General features: G+C 37.0%; 1 pseudogene; it reads left to right on the top strand.

The window, feature by feature from the left end:
* Positions 1-18,661: 18,661 nt before the first annotated feature.
* On the top strand, positions 18,662-19,781 carry LOC128598301 (TATA box-binding protein-associated factor RNA polymerase I subunit D-like; annotated as a pseudogene).
* The last annotated feature ends 2,220 nt before the right edge of the window (positions 19,782-22,001 follow it).

The raw sequence follows: 22,001 nt of genomic DNA on the forward strand, positions 1-22,001 counted from the left end.
TAAGATTACAGGGCATAAGACTCCAGTACTGCAGTTAATCTGTCAAGCATTAGGATAGAAAGCAAATTATTAATAACCCTGAATAATCAATTAAAATCGATCCTGGTTTGCTCCCCATTGATTCTCTGGTTGAAACTTGGATGATAGAGGAATGCTTCTAGGAGACAATAACTATGAAAGAGTTATTGTCAGGTAGAGGGTAGAGTTCTTCCTGCCCTCACTCCTAGGTGCTGTGCTCTTTTGAGTTCCCTTTGTAAGTGGAAAGTACTTCAAGGTGAAGATCATTTAAGTGTAAAAAAGTGGAAAGTACTTCAAGGTGTAGATCATTTAAGTGTAAAAAAAAATGTTTATCTGGAAAAATATGCAAAAGAAGGAGATGTTTCCTGTGAGCCAATATTCAACACTAGCCTACTCTGTTAGTAACCTACCAACTATTATGCATACGTTAAGAGAAAACTAATTAAGAAAGGTATACATTGATAGGATCTGATATTTGATTGGTTTATTTATAAATGACTTGTCGTTATTCTCTAAAGAGTCTTTTGCTGATATCAGTTTAGCCTCTTATCCCAGTGACTTCTTTTCTTCAGCTTAGCTGCTCCCTCTCTGACAGCCAAATTCCATACAGACCATGTTCAGTTATTATTACACTCTAGTTTCCACACTCCTGTGCTACTTTGTCTCTCCCTGACATAATCCCTGCAAAATATCTATCATCCATCATCCCTGACTGTAGCTACCAGACTTCAAGTCTTCTTAGAAAGGCTACTTAACATCTGGTTGCTGGCCCACCTTTCCATCAGAGGACTTGAGTGTCACTACAGTGAAGATCGCTTCCAATCCAATAGGATGGTGGTTCTCAACATGTATGGTCTCTAGACCAGCAGCAGCAGCAACACCTGGGATCTCAACAGAAACGCAAATTATTGTGGCCTTAGACCTATAGAATCAGAAACTCTGGGGATTGGGCTCAGCAGCTGTGTTTTAACAGATGGTTCTAATGCATGCCAAATACGAGAACCACTGCAGTATATAGCAAACTTTGCTTCTGAGATCTTTTGTCAGTGATCATCTCCTTCCCTTTGAGGGTGTGCAAGGATCACCCTATAAGTACCGTTCTTGGTCTCAGGTGAGATGTTGGCAGTTCCCCAATGTCACCGCCACATGATAGGTTGGCTCCAAGTGTAACTCTAAAACCCTTTACCTTAAGTCTAAAGATCATTGACAAATTAGTGCTATGTTCCTCTTCCATGTATTCCAAAGGACATTTTCAAATTCTTGATGTAGATTTATTTGTCTTTGTCTATTGGATGGGTAACAAATGATTGATGAATGGATGTGAGTGGAGAACTGATAGCATGATTTCCCTGACTTATGGTATAGCAGGCAGAGGTTTGGGTTAGTGAACAGAAGTTTCCAGATATTGTCTCTAGAACTTTTCTTGAAGACATAATATATACAGCTGAAAGAGCTTGCCAAACAGTGGTAGGCAACCATGAGAGAAGGCTTCCAGGTGGCCTGGTACTTCTCAAGTACAAGCTGCAGGAAATGGAGCAACTAAGACTGAGCCCAAGAATAAGCAAAGGTGTGCTTTCCTCACTTACACTTAAAGCCTGGCATTCATGGGATGCTGACAACGAGAATCCAATCAGCCACATTTTTAAGTGATAACCCTTTGAACCTGCATGGCCCATCCTAAACATTCAAAGATAAAAACAGAAGATTGGGGAACTAGAAGGAATTTTAGTAAATGTAATTCAATTCCCTCATTTTGGCCAGGTGTGGGGGCTCATATCTGTAATCCTAGCACTCTGGGAAGCTCAGGTGTGTAGATTGCCTGCACTCAGGAGTTGGAGACCAGCCTGAGCAACAGGGAGACCCTGTCTCTACTAAAAATAGAAAAACTAGCCAAATGTGGTGGCAGCCACTTGTAGTTCCAGCTAATTGGAAGGCTGAAGCAAAAGGATGGCTTGTGCCCAGGAGTTTGAGGTAGCTTTGAGTGACACCATGGCACTATAGCCAGGGGAACAAAGTGAGACTCTGTCTCAAAAAAAAAAAAAAAGTCCTCATTTTATAGACTAGGAAACTGAAGAATAGAGATGTTAATGGTGCTGAGGTCATACAAATAGGCAATGGACAAGCTGAGACTAGAACTGGAATTGTGTCTCCTACCATGGTCCTTGCGCCACTCAGGGCCGAGCTGCCTGACGCCTGCCAGAACTCAAATCTGCTCATGCTGAGGGATACTCTCATTAGCTGACATCAATGATTCTTGAGAAGCAGCCTGTGTATCATGATTTAAATTAAAGCAAAAGTTCTATCTCCAATATTTCCCGACTTACTTAACCATCTTTCTAAGAGTGAGAGGTGACAGACCAAACTCTGACTGACTTAGTCTTTACTAATTTCTTTTTTTGGAATTGAGCCTGAGGAAATTACCCAAAATATGAGCAGTGATTTACACTCTTAAACATTATAAAGGGCATAATTGTCAGACAACAGAAGAATGATCACAGAAATTTTGCAATTTCTGTGTCATAGAAGATTATGAAAGTATTAACATTGTATTATAAAGAATTTTTAATGATATGGTTTAAAACTGCTTAAGCACATTGTACCTCATTATTGCATTATTGTACATAGCTACGATTTAATAAAATAAAAAATAAATAAAAAGAAAAAAGAAAAGCTGCTTAAGCATGATAAGTGAAGAAAAGCAGGAATTTTTTTTTTTTTTTTTTTTTTGTAGAGACAGAGTCTCACTGTACCGCCCTCGGATAGAGTGCCATGACGTCACACGGCTCACAGCAACCTCTAACTCTTGGGCTTACACAAGTCTCTTGCCTCAGCCTCCCAAGCAGCTGGGACTACAGGTGCCCGCCACAACACCCGGCTATTTTTTTTGTTGCAGTTTGGCCGGGGCTGGGTTTGAACCCGCCACCCTTGGCATATGGGGCCAGCGCCCTACTCACTGAGCCACAGGCACCACCAGAAAAGCAGGATTTTTAAAAAAATATTCATAATACAATTTCAACCCCTATTTTAAATTATATAAATTTCTGTTTTATATTATATTTAGAAAAATCCTGGAAAGAATTATATCAAAATATTAATAGTGTTTCTCACATTGTTTAGAAAAAGATTTTATTCCTTTCTTTTTACTTCCCACACGATCTATATTTTATAATTTGAATAGTTATTGTATTTAAATGCAGAATAAAAATCTTAGGAGAAAGAAAAATAGGACTAATTATTCTTATATTTGTTGTCTTAAATTTCCTTACAGGAAATAAAGTAAATGTGTCCTCAACTTAAGTGTTCATATGCCCACCGCAAAAAAGCAGCTTTTTTGACAAAAACATTTATTTATTTTATTTTACACAGAGTTTCACTCTTTCACCCTGTGTAAAGTGTCATGGTATCATCATGTCACAGCAACCTCTCAAACTCTTGAGCTTGAGAAATCCTCTTGTTTCAGCCTCCCAAGTATCTGGGACTACAGGTGTATACCACAATGCCTCTCTAGATTTTTCTATTTTTAGTAGAGATGAGGTCTTACTCTTGCTCAGGCTGTTATTGAACTCCTGAACTCAAGCAATCCACTTACCTTAGCCTCCCAGTGTGCTAGGATTATAGGTGTGAGCCACTGTGCCGGACCCTGAAAAAAAAATTCCTAATTACTCTCAAGAATGTCTTTTCAAGTCCAGTGAAGTGTTTAGTTATGGTTTAGTCTTTTGAGATATCAAACCCCAAATTCAATGAATGAGTAACTGTGATAAGATGAAGAAAGCCTGCTGGAGTTTCTGATTAACTTTTGGATTGTGCAAAATGTTTATATAGTTCCCAAATGCATTTTGGGTAAATTGTATTCCTTTAAAGAAGCATGTAAAATTTTAGGAATACCACATGTGATTATCTACCATTGAACATGACAGTAATAACACACATAGTGCTTCAGCAATTGCTTCAACATCAAAATGCTTCTGATAGGTGTATCTGGTATGTGTATGTGAGTTGTTTTATCTATAATTTAAAACCCTCCTCCAATATTCTGGCTGGATTACATAACTACATATAGTCACAGTTAAGTGCCTAGAATTTTCTCTGGAATGAGGTAGAGTATAATTAAAAACAAAATAGAGTTTTTTTAGATAGTGCCATGTTATAACTGAGAAGGGATGAATTCTTGAGAGGGGTTTTTCTGGAGAAGTGAGGAAAAGTTCAGAATTATACTACAATAAATGAAAATCACCAGGTTGAGGGGGACAAAAAACACATAGATCATGATACATTTATACATATGTTGGGTACCATGTGTTGGTTTATAACCAGAATCCACAGAGAACTCAAACTTATTAATAAGAAAAGAACAAGTGATCCTATCTCACTATGGGCAAGAAACTTGAACAAAAGCTTCTCTGAAGAAGACAGATCTACAGGCATATGGAAAAAATGCTCATCTTTAATCATCAGAGAAATGCAAATCAAAACCACTTTGAGATGCCATCTAACTCCAGTAAGAGTAGCCCACATAACAAAATCCCAAAACTACAGATGTTGGTGTGGATGTGGAGAAAAGGGAACACTTCTACACTGTTGGTGGGAATGCAAGCTAATGCATTCCTTTTGGAAAGAAATTTGGAGAACACTCAGGGATCTAAAAATAGACCTGCCATTGGATCCTGCAATTCCTCTACTAGGAGTATATCCAAAAGACCAAAAATCACTTTGCAGAAAAGATATTTGCACCAGATTATTCATTCCAGCTCAATTTGTAATAGCCAAGCCATGAAAGAAATGTTTCTGTATCCTGAAATCTGTTTCCATCCAGGAATATGAGGAGGTGGGATCAGATGGGTTCTCCTGGTAAGGAAGGGATCTGAGAGTAATGCTGGATTCAGAAAGAAGCTTTAGGGTAGGAAAAGATAAGATTATTTTCAGATCATCAAGAATGAAAAACAAGAGGCAGTTTAAGAAAGGAAAAAGTGAACCCTAAAAACAGGGATGTTCTGTGAGTAAAATAAAGAAAACCGCATTGTTGTATGTATGCCAGTTACTCAGAATGGATTAAAAGCTTACTCTGAGCAAGGCCAAATGCTAAAACTTTGTATGTGTGTGATAGAGGAAAGTTTAGACGGGAAATGATAAGTAGGATTCTTCTGAGGCTAAAAGAACTGAACATGAAAGATCTTGTTGGAACTAAAAAGAATGACAAGAAAACATGGCAGCCTGGTGTGGTCATCCATACCATGAGGTGCTGTATAGCTAGGACAAGTACAAGGAGGACTTCTCAATACTGAGGTACAGTGAGTCCTGGGAGATGTCATTAGGTGAGATAAGCAAGGGGCAGAAGAGTGTGTGCGTTGCAGGTGACCTTGATGTAAGAAGGGTGAAGGGCATTTGTGCACACATGTGTATGTATGTGCATACATATGTTTGTATATTTATATTTGCTAAAGAAACTATGGAAGGATAACCCAAGAAACTTAAAAAATGGCTACTTACATGAGAAGAGAAAGAAAAAAACAAAACTGAGATGCAAGTTTGATCTCTCTGAATTATTTCATGGTCTTGATTTGGGAAAGATAGAAACATTTTGCATAATTTAAAATAAAGGCTTTTTTTTATTTTTGTAAAGAGTGCTTTAAAATTGAAAACATGACTTGGCATGGTGGTTCACACCTGTAATCCTAGCACTCTGGGAGGCTGAGGTAGAAGGACCTCTTCAGCTCAAGAGTTCAAGACCAGCCTGAGCAAGAGCAAGACTCTATCTCTACTAAAAATAGAAAAATTACCTGGGCCTTATGGTGGGCTCCTGTAGTCCCAGCTACTCAGGAGGCTAAGGTAGGATAGCTTGAACCCAGGAGTCTGAGGTTGCTGTAAGCTAGGCTGACACCATGGCACTCTAGCATAGGCAAAAGAAGGAAACTCTGTCTTGAAAAAAAAAAGGAAATTGAAAACACACTGAGGAAAATGAATCTAACTATAGATTAATATGATATTATAGACATATTATTCCAAATAACTTAAACACAAGTAATTGACTATATAGTTCTAGCAATATATATCAAAAAGACAAAAGGAACCACAATAAAATATTAAACTACACTCAGTTTAGAAGCTGCTTATTAAGAACCTTGAGTAAAAATACTATATATATATAGACACATGGAGAAAGAGAGAAAAAGGATAAATAAGTGATTATAGATTATGTCAATGTTACTGGGAAACTCAATTTTCAATTACAAGAAAAGACCACAAATATTTTAAAAAATAAGTTCAAAAATTGCAATTTTATATTTGGATTGGAAATAGTGCACATTCATAATTTCTCCTTTTTGTTTTTGTTTTTGTTTTTCTTTTGTAGAGACAGAGTCTCACTTTATGGCCCTCAGTAGAGTGCCGTGGCTTCACACAGCTCACAGCAACCTCCAACTCCTGGGCTTAAGCAATTCTCTTGCCTCAGCCTCCCGAGTAGCTGGGACTACATGTGCCTGCCACAATGCCCTGCTAATAATTTCTCCTTTTTAAAAACAAATCACACCTGCCAATTGAAAATATGTAGAACAAACAGCAACCCAGGAGTAATGAGCACCTCTAAGGCCCAGACTGTGATCTTTAATTACCACTTCCCACAACCAAAGGACCAAGGCCTATTCCAGGGCTGGAGCAAAAATTACACAGACTGTACCTAAGACATTTTCTTATGCCCGAAAACAAGAGTTCTATCAAAGTCTACTTGAGTTATGTCAAAAGGAGATAGTAGTCACCTTGAAGGGCTCTCCCAGCTCAAAATGGGACAATGTGCATATCAGAAAGAATGACTACTGCAATATACTGAAAGCTGTGCATTTAAATGCCACCAAAAAAACTGAGTTACCTTGAAAGGACATTATACGTGTTACTCTAAAAACTGGTAGGCAGATGAGCATTTTACCACATTTTCAGAACCAACTGACTCATTAATTAAATAGGTCCTGAGTAAAAGTTCATTATAGAAGAAATCTGGTTAACAAATTCAGAAGGAATGTTTGGATCCAAATATCACCATTTTGCAATCCCTAATGATACAATTGATCTTGCAACTGCACCGATAACAACATTAGGTAAAAGCTTGATGGAGACCTTTGCAATGGGGTTTCAGAGTGACAACACTTGAACTCACTGATCAATCTTATTGTTCACTAAAAGCAGGGCACTCAGGAATTATCCCTCCTGCTGGGATGCAGGAGGAAGCAGACACACAGAGGATGCTTGCAAAAATATCAAAATCCAGAGTAATCAAGGGCCTAGATCTCATTAACAATGTACAGGAGACACAGTGAATAGCGAGTGTGCTAAAGGACCACAGAGTACAATCAGCCAAATCTAAGATGTAGGTAATTCTATACAAGAAATGGCTCCCTAGTTTCATCAACAAATAAACAGCATGCTTGGGGGAGGGAGCTACTTACTACACATTAAGAGACATCAGAGTCACACTGATGAAATACAATGGATAAGTCTTATTTGGATACTCATTCTACCAAATAAATTATAAGACATTTTTGATACAATTTGACAACATTTTAATAAAGAATTTTATGGCTCATGCTGTAATCCCAACACTTTGGAAGACCAAGGTGGAAGGATCACTAGAGGGTGGGATTTCGAGACCAGCCTGGGCAACATAGTGAGAACTTGCCTCTCGAAAAAATTCTGAAAATTACCTGAGCATGGCAGTGCACACCTGTAGTCTCAGCTACTTGGGAGGCTGAGGCAGGAAGATGGCTTGAGCCCAGGAGCTGGAAGTGATAGTGAGCTATGATCAGGCCATCATACTCCAGCCTAGGTGACAGAGCAAGACCTTGTCTCTAATTTTAAAAAAGGGGGAGAGAGAGAGATTTTAAAAATCGTATTGAGTGTGATAATGTTTTGTGATTTTGTATTTTAAATAGCACTTCATGATTAATAAATTGGGTTTTGAGTATATACATAAATTTATAAATTTATATATAACTCGATTTACCTATCTAAGTAAATTTAGGTCTTATTCTAAAGTTTCTCTACAGACTGGGAAATCCATTTGCACGTGGAAAGGTTAGGATGCTCTAGGGACTGGAGAAAGGAGAAAACCCAGGGATTCCAAGAAAACCAAGTTGTTAAAATCAGACCAAAGGCAAATTGGAATTCTCATTCAGGAAGCCCCGGTCTTAATCTGCCTTGAAATAACCTTTATGCCAATTTTGATTTATTCACAAATACAGGGACCTGGAAGGGTTTGGCTTAGTAAGATGACCCTGAAAGGTGGCGCCTGAGAAACTGCTTCCTGTACAGTTGCTAATGTGCTTTGCAATCTTCAGAAACCATGGACATGGGCACAGAGTGGGGGCAAGAGGACAGCACTTCCTACTTCTGGGGCTGGCCCAGGACTTACCAACTTTAGCTGCACATGAGCCTTTGAGAAATACCCACACCTAGGCCTCACTCTCCAGAGATCTTGTTTTATTTTTAACACCACACCACCCTCCACCCCAAGAAATGATTCTAATGAGAAGCCAGGAATGAGAACTATACTGACCAAAGACATGGGAATAAAAATATCAGCAAGTCTTCCTCAGATGCTGTGGTTAGAGACTCAGTTTGGGGGCCAGACCACCTGACCTTAATCCCTGTCCACTATTAAACAGTTACATGGTCTTGGACAAGTTATTTAACCCCAGTGCCTCAGCTTCCTCATCTGTAAAATGGAGACAAAAAATGCATAATATTTTGTTTTCATGTGATTGTTGAGAAGATTAATTTATCTAAGCAAGTTAAACATTTAGAATAATGCTTGGTATTAAAAAAGGGCAATTACTGTAACTCAGTGTCTTCTAGAAGAGAACCAACTCTATCTCTATGGCTCATTTCACTACTTAACTTAGGGGTGAGTTTTAATCATGCATATTACATTCTCTGAGGCATGCACGGGAGACTACTCCTCTCCTTTCTAGGGTGTTTTAATTGAGCCCCTCTACCACCTGGCTTGGTTAACATCCTTCCATCCTGAACTCTGTGACCTGCCGTTTGCATAGCTCATGATATTCTGAAACACGTCTTTTCATGTCTAAACACTTACAGTGAGCAAATGTGATAAAATCCAGAAACAGCAATGATGTGGGGAAATAAACACTTTAAAATCAGTCACGGACCTCTTAATTACCTCTACCTGCAGCAAATAGAGAATGAAAGGTTGAGGGATAAATTATAAAACATGCAACTTTTGAGGGCAGAGACAGAAAATAAAGGGGAGAAGAGAACGATTTACAAAAGGGACCATGAGTGCAGACTAGCTTAGGACATCCCCAAGGACAGGCGTGTGTTCATAGAACTGAGACCCAAAGTGAACCAGTTCTTCCTCACAGTCCTACGAAAGAGGCAGAGATTCTATTTTTTTTGTAGTGTCTGAGCCAGGCAGATACTTAGAGCCTGATTCTTGCACAAAATATAGAATATGATGGAAGATTATGATGCTAATGAATGGAAGAAAAGCACACCAGTAAATTAATACCCATCTCTGCCAATCACAGAATGGCAACAGAAGATGGAGCAGTCCATCAGGTACCATAAAATACAACCAATATTGCATTTTTTAACTGACTAGCATATTTCCCAAATTGTTATTTAACTATCACCATATATTCTTCCCAGAGAATAGCTAATTTCATGTGATCTGTTCCCTATTTTACCATATGCTTCACTGGAATATTTCTTTTTACCTAGGCAGCTGCACACAGTTGCTATTTTTCTTTTCGAGCATTCTCCCATCCTTACCTCACCTCATGCATAAAAAATAAAGTGGAAAGGAGTTCATTGCATACATTTTAAAAATAAGTTAGATTTAATTCTGAGTGAAAACTGGAAGTGATAGCCATAAACACAAGTTATTGCCTGATATATATTTACACATATATAAAATATTTTTACCATTAATAATTTATAGATTTCTTCTGCAGTTTGTTTCCTATAACACTTAGTAGCATGCTGGAAAATATCAATTATCAATGTCAATATCAACCTCCTATAGGTTAGCCACAATGAATAAAGGCACAGAACACCTTGATAGTTTTCTATGCATCATTAGCAGAAAGCAGTGACTCTGTAGAAGAATAACTGGGAAGAAGAAAATCAGATTAAATAATTAGTGTCAATTAGCTGCAGCAAAATCATTCTATAAACAATTGGTCTCCAGTGCCCTGCTTAATTATGTGAGACTTCCAAGTTCCTTACCAAGTCTGCTTTGATTCATGTTGACTCTTGAGTTTCCCAGAGGTATAATTAATTATTGTCTTGTAAATAAATTCTTAGTGATTAATGGTAGCAGAAAACAATATAGTACTTTTTATTAAAAAAAAAAAAGGTATTCCAGGACAGGACCTTGACTATGTGAATGACCTTTACAGTATTTTTCAGAGGAGAACCTTCATATAGTTAGAATAAATAACTAAGAGTTGTAACTCAAAGCTGACAAGTGAACTACATCCTTCCTACTTTACATACCAGGGAAGAAAAGACTTTATGTTGTATCACTTTTTAAAATGTTTGGTATTCAGTAGACACCATCCTAATTTGATCTTGGACCTAATTAAAATACATTTTCAAACACCCAATTTAAATAATCAAACAGTTTATTTTGAGGGTATTGTAGACACTGCATTCACAACCCACACACAAAAAAGACTGAAATTAAAATAGCATTCCATTATTCAAGTGTGCCTTTAAAAGCTGGCACCTGGTCTCACCAGCTCTTACATGGCATTCTAATTTCCTCCCAAGAATGGTAGATGCCAACAAGGTTACCACCCTCAACAAACATAGCTGAGTATTTTGTACATCAGTGATGGTAGTTTCTTTCATATGTATATTTAGACCCTATGAAATATTTCCCTGGGATTTATTTTATTTTTGTCCTTGAAAACATTATAATATCATATGGGAGTCCACTTTTAAAAGAACTCTTAAAGCTTTCAATTTAATAGGACATTAGACATATAAATCTAAACACTGGGAAATTATAAGCCATAGTCATCAATATACAATTGTCATACTGGGACATTTTAGGAAGTTTTAGAGATCTGTCCAGATTACTGATGTGTATTCACAGTTTTGTAAAAGAAGTGCGAGGACACTACTCACTAGATTCCTGCAGCTAAAATTCTGATTTTAAGGTTGCACATAATGGGGTCATATTTTCCTTGCAACCACTGATGTTGTGGCTGAGATCTTGTGCTCTAGTTCATTGTGTCTCATAAATCTTCTGTGACTGGAAGAGCCTCCTTTTAAGTGAGAGTGATAAAGTGTGATTATATTGAATTCCAGGTATTAGATAACAAATAAATAACATGAAATGATAAATTATAGCTCTTTAGTCTTTTACATGGAAATATTTTATTTCCTTAATAAGTTGTCAAATTCCATTCAATAGTCATAATATTAGCAAATTTAAATTTTTAAAGCAAATTAATAAAAAAATAAGTAAAATTAGAAGTCAAAATCATAGCTCTTAGGCTTTTAAATGCTTGATCATGTCTAGAAAAATGAAGATCATTGAAAAATAAGTCTCTGAAATACAGAAACACCAAGCATTCCATCAATTACCATGGTTGGTTTATTTCCCAAATGACATGGAAATGTTTGCAATAACAATTATTTTAAAATGGCATTCCAATACATAATAAAATTACAAATAATCTACCGCAAGCCCCAGTTTCGCAGTTAATATGTGCCCAAACCTGATCGACATTAAAAATGGATACTACATAAGCAGACAGTAATGAGAAAACTCCTGAAGAGAGAATGATGAGGAAACATTTTTTTGTAAACATATATTATGAAAGTTATATTTTAATGAGAGCCTTAATAAATGAGAGTATTAAAGAGGACCCTGGCTTGAGTTAAGATTGTACTTTTTCCCACGTCAGTCGGATTTTAAGACATCTGTAATAAGGAAAAGAAGAATTCAAAAGAGGAAGAGTTTCTAATAAGTTTTATTTTATGCAGTGTAGGGAGAACCCATGAAAAAGTTAAGATACATTTTTTTGCCCCAAACACTAAATAATTTATATAAAATGCTTCAAGTATCTTAAAATAATAAGTACATATAATGGAAAACGTACAGCAAAAGAAGCAAGGGGTGATGCTTCTGGGTAGAGCTCAGTGGCATCTGAGACACAACTTTGAAACTTGGGGCTGTGCACAGTCACAGCAGACAGCAGGAGCGATGACATGTTAAATTGCCCACATGATGTATAGCTTAATGAACCCCCTTGTGTTGATCACGCTTGGCATTAATCAAGAGCCATGAACAGATTCCCTTATTTTCTCAATGCTGCTCTGATAAACTGCAATTTCATTTAACCTTGGACAGCAACTTTAATAGCTTCCACGGGACAACTGTCGATACCTTCCTGGGTATACAGTGATTAAACCGCAACCCAAGATGCATGTCATGAATTTTCTTCATTTGAAATTAGAATTTTTATTCTTAACAGCGATTTGCATAAAATATACTGAAGACACTGAGGTATGTGAAGATTTGCATTTATCCAAAGCCTAAATTTGCCATGCTATAATACAAGATTTTAATTAATATTGTATTCATGAGCATTTTTACTGGTGTGTGTGTTGCTTCCTTCAAATGATCTGCCCTAAACAAAAGCAACAGAAGGAAAATAATCTAAGTTAAAGTTCACTTTGAAGCATTGAAGCAAATCCCCTCAACTCATCTGCTCTACTGTGCCAAAACACACTGTCCAGGTCTTAGAGACAAATGGGCAGATCATCCCACCGCGTCCACTTAGGATGTGAAGGAAGCCGTCCCTTCACTAAAACTGCACATGTAATGGCCACATAATGTGACTAAATCTACTAATGATGGATTGCCAAATAAAGCAAAGACATCCTGTTTCAATTTCAAATTTATTTGCCTAACTTACCTAATGACTGGTCTACTTTCCAATTTCTAAAGACAATAGGTGGATGAAAAATATGATTAGGACATGGTCTTTTTTCCTCATGATCCATAAGGCTAAGACACTTCCACCCAGCCAATTCTCTTGAAATTGAATTACCTTGAATTTTTAGCTGTGGTGTTTTATTTTGAGAGTTCATGACGTCTCTGATCTATGTTGAAGGTGGGATTAAGAGTACGAGGTTAAGATCCACTGCAGGATAAACAATGCCAGAAGTTTATTTCCTCCAAAAGGAAAGATGCGTAGGATGAATGGGATGAGGGAGGAGGAGTGTATAGCTCTGATCATGGAACACATGCCATTCTCTATATTATGAGAAAACATGTCAGCGCATTGTGGTCAGTATTTTCACAATTTAAAAACTGGCATTTGTGTCTATTAATTGCATTTCAGTTATTCCTAATGAGAAATTTTTAATAAGGTGCCTCAGGTTAGATATAATCTTACAAATAATTTTGTTTGTTTTCAATATTTTTTTTCTTTTTAATGTTCATATAAGAACTTTGTCATTTGGAGGTCAGTAAGGGTATGGAAAAGTAGCTGAATTAGAAGTTGATTTTGCACCTATCAGATCTCTGACAAGCCGTGTGGCCCTAGGCAAGTCATTTCATCTCTATCTGTAGATAAAGAGTCATTTAACCTCTTTGGGACTGCCTATATATAAAATGAGGGGATGTGATTTTATTATCTTTGAGCTTTTTCTGGGATTCATACCCAATGGTCTATGACTAATTTCTGTGGAAGTCCCTGGGTCTTGGCTGGAAGTTGCATTTATTTATTTAAGTGAAGGAGATGAATGCCCAACAACAGAGTTCTAACTTCCCACTGAGGACATGTGTGACTTCCTCTGTTCAGTGTTTGGTTTCACACATATGCTCAGACCCTGGGTCATTTGTGCCTCTGTCTAAGGCTGTTGCAGGTTTCTTGTTGATATGTTAGAAGACAGCAAAGAACTGAATTTAGTATCAATGGCCTTTAAGCTCAGCTGCAGTCCTAAAGAGAAGTTATTTTTATCATTCTTTATGCAAAAGGAAGGAAGCCTAGATCTGGATGGATGTCCTCTTCATAGTTCTTTTCACTTTTCATGCCTCACATTCCTATTCTGCTAACTAGAAGATGCAAGCAGTGGTGGAAGTTTCCAGAAGGGAGATGAAGTTGTTCTGCTGTGACACACATGCCTGTCAGATTCTCATGAGCAGTCCCTTAAACAGAAATCCCTCAGTCCAATGTTGTGAATTAGGGCCTATGCAAATTGGAAGAGGAAGTGTTGTATACTTGGAAGCCAGTCAGGACCGCACAGAAGCCAAATCATGTCTTTTCAGAGCAAGGCAAATAGCTTGTCATCTACCAGCCAGGTTCAGGAGTTGGCCTGGTCAAGGACTCCAACATTCCTGGCCTTCATCCATAGCTTTGAGTATGCCAAGCGTTTCCTGCCGTGGGGTCATTACACATGCTTTTCTCTTGAATTGCTCTTTTCCTTCTTCTTGAGCTAATTAATTCCTTCTCAATTTTTAGATCTCAGCTTCCATGTCATGTCCCCAAAGAGGCCACCTCCTGATAGTAACACACGCATACACACACACACACACAAACCACCAACCAAATCAAATTATGTTACAAGACAAATAAAATTTACTTATTTATTTATTTTATTTATTTATTTTGAGACAGTCTCACTTTGTCACCTCCGGTAGAGTGCTGTAGTGTCATAGCTCACAGCAACCTCCAACTCTTGGGCTCAAGCAATTCTCTTGCCTCAGCCTCCAGAGTAGCTGGAACTACAGGCTCCCACCACAACGCCTGGCTATTTTTAGAGACAGGGTCTCGCACTGGTTCAGGCTGGTCTTGAACCTGTGAGCTCAGTCAATCCACCACCTCAGCCTCAAATAAAATGTATTTAAAGAAACAAACCAAGAAGTGTCTTTCCAGAGCCTGTATGATGATTGAATATGGTACTAAAGCCTAGTATTTATGAAATAAAGACATTCCTTTACAAAGGAATGATATGAAACCAACTCAACTGATAGGTATTGAGTTTGTAGACAGTGATTGTCAGTGGAAGATGTGACTTAGTTCTGCTTTTAGGTTAATATATTGTTATAAATAAAACATTAATATTTGGGGGGTATAGGAATTTATTTTAATTTCAACATAAAACAAAAACAAAACAAAACTTGTCCAATACAGGTATTCAAGATGACACATCAATTTTAGTTCCTTAGACTAGGGCTTCCTGTTTGACCACAATATTTTAAAAGCTTAATAAAAGTTGCAATCGGTTTACTTGAATCATAATTTATTTTTGGTTGGTCCCTACCAAGCAGCAAGTTCTAATACATAGTTCTAAAGTTTGGACACTTCCACCAACACTGAATAGTTAAAATGATGTTAATTGTGCCATTAAAATCAAAAAACAAAAACACTTTTCCTAATACAAAAGCTTAGAATCCTTGGATTTAATAATAAAAATCACAAAGGTTTTTTTCTGCTGGGTACAGTGGCTCACGCCTATAATCCTAGCACTCTGGAGACTAAGGTGGGTAGATGGTTTGAGCTCAGGAGTTCAGGACCAGCCTGAGCAAGAGTGAGACCCCATCTCTACTAAAAATAAAACACTGAGGCAAGAGGATCTCTTGAGCCCAAGAGTTTAAGGTTGCTGTGAGCTGTGATGCCACCAAGCTCTACTGAGGGCCGAAGAGTGAGACTGTCTCAAAAATAAATAAATAAAATAATGAAAAAAAAAAAGGTTTTTTTTCCTCACAAAGATGAAATCTCATGAATCTTTACTACTTAGAAAGAGAAATAGGGCCAGGCGCAGTGGCTCATGCCTGTAATCCTAGCACTCTGGGAGGCCAAGGCAGGTGGATTGCCTGAGCTCAGGAGTTCTAGACCAGCCTGAGCCAGAGCAAGACCTGTGTCTCTAAAAAAATAGCTGGGCATTGTGGTGGGCGCCTGAGAATCGCTTAAGACCAAGAGTTTGAGGTTGCTATAAGCTTGACGCCACGGCGCTCTAGCAAGGGCAACAAAGTGAGACTGTCTCAAAAAAAGAAAAAAGAAAAAGAAAGAAGGATTTTTAAAAATTTTAAGTCAAACACATATTTAAATAACTTAAGCATATTTAAAAAGCACATTTTAATAATTAAGCTAAAATTTAAATCCCCCTACTAGAGGAAATTATGATTTATAAAATAATAACAACAATTTTCTACCTTCTCAGTAAATGCAAGTAACAAGAATTATCTTTACTGCGTGTTTTCCATGTTTTAGGTACCATGGTCCCATACCACAGGCACAGTACAGTTAATATTTGGTTTCATCTCCATAAATACAAGTATTATATGATGTGAATGTATCTCTCTCTCTCTTAAAACCATACTCTTAATAAATTTCAGAGTCAATTTTTTTGGCAGATCCTGTGTTTCAAAAATGAGAACTCTTAATAATAAGAAGTACTATCCATCCCCTTCATTCCACCATGAGGAAGAAGGGCTAGAAGAAAAAAAAACAAAACCAGAATTTAGATGGCTACCTAAATTGCCATATATTATGATTTAAAGAGTACAAATCATGCCAATTGCCACAAAGCTAAACTCAACAAGACAAAGTTTAGAAGGCAAACACTAGCTCATGAGAGTGAATACATGGGATTTCTGTTCTGACTTATACTTTATAAGTTAACCTGGAAAGTCTTGGCTGTCCGCTTGTCCATGTGTTTTTGCATTCACTCAAAAATGTGATAAGTATTGTGATATTTATGAGAAATACCATATTTGTGGGAGATTTTTGTGATAAATATCTCCCAACTATCTTATAGAAAAGTTCTAAAAGCTAGTAATGTCTAAAAAAGGCTTTTATATAAAATATTGCATGTTTTTGTCCCAACCAACCAAAGTGAGTAGGAACAGAAATTCATTTCAATGGATTAGAATTATTATCACTTTATATCATGCTAAATTAAGAATTAAAAATTAAAGGATGAAATTCATAATCCTTTGGTAAGAATTGCTCAATCATAGGTTAGCAAACTTAAATATCAACTACATACACAAAGAATCTGTTTGGTAAGCTATCTGCTGGTATAATTAAATATCTTCAAAATATAGATTTCTCTCCCACTTTGATATTTACCTATGACCTATAATTACATTACAAGATGTCTTAATTTTTATTTTGTCCTGTCTTACTCTTGACTCATTTTAGCATTACCTTAACTTTGTTAACATAAAGGAAAATATTTTTATAAAACACTACTTATACCTACCATGTTTAATTATAAGAATCCATTTATGCTTTCATGTTTGATTATAAATGTAATAGTTTCAACATGCTTTTCCTTCTCTGGTCTTAAACCTCATTTAAAATCTTTATTAAGTTTTAAACGCCAGGAAAGAATCTAAAATAAGTCTTGGGTTACTTAGAGTATTTATCTCACTTTTCCATCTAGTTCTATTATGATATTGAAAGTGATCGGAAAAAGCTGCTATCATTTTCAGCAGTAATGAAAAGAAAATGGATTCCCCCCAGTCCAATATCCTTATTTATGGAAGGAAGGAAGGGAGGGAGGGAGGGTAAGGAGGGAGGGACAGAAAGAAAATAAAAGAGAAGCAAAGAAAAGAAAAGAAGGAAAAAAGAGAGAAGGAGGAAAGGAGGGAGGGAGGGAGGAAGGAAGGGAGGGAGGGAAGGGAGGAAAGAAGGGAGAGGGAAAGAAAATAAAGAAAAGAGAAGAAAAGAAAAGAAAGGAAGGAAAGAAGAAAAAGAGAAAGAGAGAAGGAGGGAGGGAGGAAGGAAAGAAGGGAGGTAGAGAATTGCTGTCACTGAAATTAAATTCATCGCTCACCTTTTAAAGTGCAATAATGTGGCCTGATCACTGGAGATCCACTTAGTGTCCTAGAAGAAGTAATTAAATAAATGGGCCCTTGTGGCCCAAAGAAGCTAATAGAGCTGCCTTTTCAATAATAAAACATACCATTTCATCCTGACAGCATAACAGTTAATTTCTAATCTGCAAAATAGGAGCTGCCAGAGTTGGCTGTGTTGTTTCTTTCAGATGTGTTGTTGGTACAGTTTTTTAGACAACTTACCTATATTCAATTTTAAACTCTTTACTGAGTTTAGATGAAATGGAAAATGTGAAGACGCAAGAGATCTGTTCATTTTCTCTGCTTTAAGGAGCAGCAGCCGTCCCTGTGTCTAGTATTGGTTAGTGCAACTTTGTCAAGTAATCTAAGGTCTGGCAGCATCAGGAGGACTAGATGAACTCTTCTGCTTTATTCGAATCTAAAATTATCTTGTGAGTCATCTTAAATCCTGAGGATTAGTTCTGGAACAACATTCTATGCCTTTCTATGTGATTGTTTTCTTTTCATTCTTCAGATCTATGTCACACTCTCCAAGTGACGACTTGCAAGACTACCCAGTTCACAATATCACATGCACAAATACCCATCCCTAGATATAGAAAACGCGCATATCTCACATACACACACATACCCACACTTAATTTCTAAGACCAGTCACACTGGGCACCTTTCCTTCATGTCACTTATCAAAATATATAATTGTCTTGGTTACCTGTTCCATTATTATTTTCTGTCTCTCTTACAGAAAAATAAGCTTCTGCTTTTACTCCGTTGCGGTTGGAAGAGAAAACAAAAATTAACGAGCAAGTGATGGGTGAGTCAGGAATGGATTCTCTTGACAACGTGACCTTGGATTCATCTGTGGAAATTGAAAATCAAAGTGATAACTCTTCTGGTAGCAGCTTATTTACAATGCAGTGTGTTCCTTACTCACCTAAACAGAGGCGAAGAAGCTCCATTAGAAAATTTGTTCCTTTGCCTGAAAGTGTTCAAGCAAGAGATTCATCAAGTGACTCATCTATAGAACCAGTGACTTTAGAAGCTATTTTTGATAGATATAAGAATAGGAAATGTAAGGGCTAGCGCCTGTGGCTCAGTGAGTAGGGCGCCAGCCCCATATGCGGAGGGTGGCGGGTTCAAACCCAGCCCCGGCCAAACTGCAACAAAAAATAGCCGGGCGTTGCGGCGGGCGCCTGTAGTCCCAGCTGCTCGGGAGGCTGAGGCAGGAAAATCGCATTAGCCCAAGAGTTAGAGGTTGCTGTGAGCCGTGTGACGCCACGGCACTCTACCCGAGGGCGGTACAGTGAGACTCTGTCTCCACAAAAAAAAAAAAAAAAGAATAGGAAATGTAAACATAAAAAGAGGAAATATAAACCAACAGGAAGAAAAAGGGGAAGACCAAAAGGAAGGAAAAATACAAGAAGTTCACAAACAGTTAAGAAACTATTTAACAAAGGACCTGGGTTCCCATCTGTGGAATCGAAGAATGAAGGAAAACCCATTACCTTGGAGAAAAATTTTAACTTATGAGCAAGCTGTTGCAAGAGGATTTTTCAACTACATTGAAAAACTGAAGTATGAGCACTATGTTAAAGAATCTTTGAACCAAATGGATGCTGGTGAAGATTTAGAAAAGGAAGATTTTGATAGTCGTAGGCACAAATATTTGGATGATGCTGGATCCATTTCTCCTATTGAAGAGTCAGCAGCAGAGGATGAGGATGCAGCACATGTTGAACACAGTGAATGTGATATCAAGTTGGGAGCAGATGATAGTTTCATAATAAGTTCTGATTTCCCAAGGAAGATCGATGTCTATTTAGAACAAAATAATGGTACTAAAGAAGCCGCTTTGTCTAAAAAGAGAGCTACCAGGGCCAGAAGCAGTAGACAGAGGATACCAGGGCCTGAAAAGGAGACGGGAACATGAATGTCCAAGAAGGTAAACAATACAGTGAAGTGGCTTTCCGCAGAAACTGGCCCTGTGGTGAAGAAATTATTTATAAAGAACATTACAAAACCAAAAAAATTTAAAAACAACCTGAGATGTTTGTGAGACTTGCAATGAATAAGAAGTAATTATTAATAAAAAATTACAAAACACGAAGAAAATACGTAAGCAATGCTGAGAAATTATCACTTATGAATAATAAACAGAAAATTCAAATGTTTTTGCCAAAAATAAAACAAAAAAGAAAAATAAGCTTCTTGGAGGCTGAGAATCTACTCACCTTATCCATAGATATATTGCTGGAGTCTGACTCCATGCCTGGCTTTTAGAAGATCTTCAAATGTTTATTAAATGCATGAACAAATACGAAAGCACACTGTATACATTATAAAAAAATATATAAATCTCTTAATCTGTATGGAACCCGTGGCTGCAATATGCATGTATGGAAGTGTATGTAAGAATGAAACATTATAATGAACTTTTATTCTTTTATTGAATACTTCTTTTGTATTGGCACTAAATAAATGCTCTGGATGAATGAATGAATGAGTCAATCAATTCTAGAATTTTAGTGCTCCACCATAATCAGTTGAACCAGGCAAAATTCTGAAGACTAAGGGGTAATCAAATAAAGTTGACTTAATTTAGGCTTAAGGATTTTTTGTTGCTGTTGTTTTGAGACAGAGCCTCACTCTGTGTCCTGAGTAGAGTGCCAGGAGATCCCCCTGCCTTAGCCTCCTTCATAACTGGGACTTCAGGGGCCTGCCACCACACCCAGTTAATTTTTCTATTTTTAGTAGAGACGAGGTCTTGATTTTGCTCAGGCTGGTCTTAAACTCCTGAGTTCAGGAGACCCATTGGCCTGGGCCTCCCAGAGTGCTACCCTGTTTCCCCGAAAATAAGACAGTATCTAATTTTAAGGTGTGCTCCCAAAGATGTGCTAGGTCTTATTTTCAGGGGATGTCTTATCTTTCCTGTAAGTAGGTCTTATTTTTGGAGGATGTCTTATTTTTGGGGAAACAGGGTAGAATTACAAGTGTGAGCCACCACACCAACCTAGGCTTAAGTTTCTTAGCATGAAGTCATCAATTGTTACCTTTATTTCCTTTCAAGTGCATTTTAGTATAAATCTGAGCAAAAATTTATAAGACATCTAGTTAGATCTAATTAGATATCTTATATTGACTTTGGCTTATAAAGGCCATTCTCTCTGGTTACTTATTTTTAAAGCTAAAGATTCATAGCTATAACATTTTTAAGTTATCAATAAAATTTTTAAAAGAAGAAATAACATTCATGATGAACAAACCAAAAATATCATGAGGCCACAAAAAAAAGTCTGAAAAATTACATGGAAATAATTAGTATAAAACCATCAAGATTATACAACTTTATATTCTGAATTGTTCTCACTTAAATGCAAACAAAAAGGAAAAAATATAATGAAACAACGAATAAAGCAGAGGGGACTAAGTTAATTCACTGACTTTTCATCCCATCTTTACATTGACCAACATTTGAACACACAGATTCACTGGTTACTTTATGTGCTTTGTAAAAAAAAAAAAAAAAAAAAATCATTAAAAACATTTTCATTGCCTTATATTTCAGCACCATTCTGTAAAGAGAAGCCACCTGGTTCTCCTACTTTTCATATCATCCTTCACAGAAATGAATCTTTTTCTGTCCTATTTTTGTTTCCAATGAGAACGCAGCTGTCTTTCATTAGAGATGTTTAACTTACTGGTTCTATATATGTAGAGTTTTACATGCTTAACAGAAGATTTTAATACAGTTTTAGCTCCTACTTAAGATAAATCAAACTCAAAGTGACAAATAAGCAACTGTGCCTGCAAGAAGTGGGGGGTTGTCTGATTTAACACTTGGAGAGGCTTAGGAAGCCTTCAATCTAAGATTGCACAAAATACACATTTTATTCTGCAAGACAAGATAGATACTTTATTGCAGGGCTGTTCTTTTTTAAATTCACTAGATGCAAGTGAGAATAATCTAAAGCCATAGTACATTAATAAAATTAGCCAGAAATGGATAAAGAAAAACCAGTGGTATAAGTAGTATAATTTACCAATTGCTTTAGAAATTTTACATAAACATTTTCTAATCTTAAATGCCTTACCTGATTCTCTTGTTTTCATTTTTTCTCTTCTATTTTCCTTGGTGCAAGGCTCTTTTTTT

The sequence above is a fragment of the Nycticebus coucang genome, chromosome 11 (assembly GCF_027406575.1).
Source record: "Nycticebus coucang isolate mNycCou1 chromosome 11, mNycCou1.pri, whole genome shotgun sequence".
NCBI classification, from domain to species: Eukaryota; Metazoa; Chordata; class Mammalia; order Primates; family Lorisidae; genus Nycticebus; species Nycticebus coucang.